This window comes from Pundamilia nyererei, unplaced genomic scaffold (assembly GCF_000239375.1).
Source record: "Pundamilia nyererei isolate P.nyererei 1_Seehausen unplaced genomic scaffold, PunNye1.0 scaffold00559, whole genome shotgun sequence".
Lineage (NCBI taxonomy): Eukaryota > Metazoa > Chordata > Actinopteri > Cichliformes > Cichlidae > Pundamilia > Pundamilia nyererei.
The window spans coordinates 112206-114398 of NW_005187960.1; positions in this window are offsets into that span (position 1 = coordinate 112206).

The following is a 2193-nucleotide window of genomic DNA, read 5'->3' on the forward strand; positions in this document are numbered from 1 at the left end:
ATGTTCAACTCTCAGAGAGGATATTGTCCGCTTCCTCCGCGCCCGTGCAGATCACGATGGTTCCAAAGTGTTCACAACAAATCAGGTCCGTTTCTCCAAGGTCCATGCAGATCTCCGGTATGGATATCTGCTCAGTTTCTCAAGTTTATAGTTATTTTCCAGCAACAAGCTGGTCCCGTGCACATCCGGCTCTCTCTGTGTCTGAACACATGTTGTGCCAAAAAGTGATCAGCCCACTGAAGCATGCTATATTAATATTAATATTTTATTAAATGATCATTGAAAAAGGCAGACTGTAATAACACTTTTGTGTGAACTGTAAAGTGAATTTATTTATTGATCCCATTTAGAACAACAGAGGTTGATCCAAAGTGTTTTCCAGGAAAGTGCATTCACATTCCAGCTTTCCAGAAAACCCAGTGTGGAACATGTGAACAGTGTGTATTACTGTTTTTAGGCTATCATGACTTATTCCTGGTCTGATTAACACACCTCTGTCCAGATAACTTCACAGGAAAACCACCTTCCTTGACCATCAGCAGCCCAAAGTGTAACTGCACCCAGCAGACCCACAATGCAACAGGTGAGTGCTCACAAGCATGTTATCAGTTTGATGTCACTGATTGTGCTCATCAGAGTCAGGACTAATATGTTATAGCGTGTGATTGGAAGTCTCACACAGAGCAGGATTTCCACAGTAGCTGCTGTTTCTTTATTTTTAGTGCTGATTTTTTCAGTCTTTCAGTTTTTTACAGTTTCCAAAGAGCAGTGCAGAGGCTCAGACTTCTCTCCCAGTATGTGTTGGCTTTTCCCCCTCTCCCTCCCTGGGGGTTCACACTTCACTATCCATTCCAACCCCTGCACAGGAAAACACACTCAGACTGAGAGATGAGGAGAAAGTCAAATGTTTCCTTCATGTCTGTGTGCTATACATGCTAATCTATCGCTCCCCTCTAAATGCGGCTCGTCTCTGCGTGCGCTCTTTAGCTTCTGAGGGATTTTATGTAACCCAGTGTACATTCATCTGTGTCCACGCAGGTCTGAAGGGTCAGCTGTGGTTCTGGGTGCTTCTGGGAAAAACTACCATCCTGCTCCTGAGCCTGACCTCGCTGGCTGTAAAACACAAGACAGAATGAGATCAGACGGACACCCATATCTCCTCTCAGCATTGCTTTGTTTGTATTATTCAGTTTTAAGATGTAGCCTCTTTTATTCTGTCTTCTTTTAAATTTAAGCTCTGCATTATTTAGTCCGCAATTAACACGCATGCACACACACATTTGACTAAATACCCACTGCAAGGAACAATCAGTTTATACTGGGGCTCACTCATTTGCAGTAAATTTGTTTATTTGTAGTGTCTGATTTGCTGAAGCTTTGCTCTTTAAATTAACACCAGGATCCATGATTTTGCTAATTATTTTCATCATGATTTGCTTAAAATAATGAAAACATGACAAAGGTGTTTTTAAAACAACTCGAGACATTAAAACAGTAAATAATTCCCTTATTAACTCTCCAATAGTTTGCTCTGAGGCTGCATAACCAACACCAGATTATGTCGACTCCTTGAGTGGATGGACGGGAACACGATAGTATTCCTCAGTATTATTGTCTGCACATAGAGAGGGCTAGATGAACATGGGCACTGGTTTAGGTCACTGTTGTGATCTACATCCCGAAAGGTTAATGATGCAGAGGCCCTGAGCTGCTCGCGGCTCCTCTGTGTCCCAGCTTTCTTCTGTTCTCTTCACTGTCATGCTGCTAAATAAATGCAACAAATAAAAAATGTCTTGTGTGCTCAGTGTACAGTTTTAGATATTATTTTGGAAAAAATTTAGAGAGAGCTTGTTTAAACATAGCTTTAGTAAGATCATAGCACAGGGCCTAAAATAACAGTAATGTAACGGTGTTCCTGATCCCGGCTGACAGAGATGATGACAGTTTGGAATATCGTCCAGGTTTATCTGTATTATCATATGTACTGCTCAACCATCCAGGCAAGAGTAGCCAAGTACAGGACAGGGTAGGGGAAGTTAAAGTGGGATGGAGAGAATGGGCCAATAGCTCGACTCGCAGGAGGGTCATGGTGAGTGGCGTGCAGAAGAATGAGTGGAGCCACAGGTAAAGTTGCTTTGAATTGTACTGAATTATATAGCAACAATTAAACAGCACTTCATAAACAGGAATGAA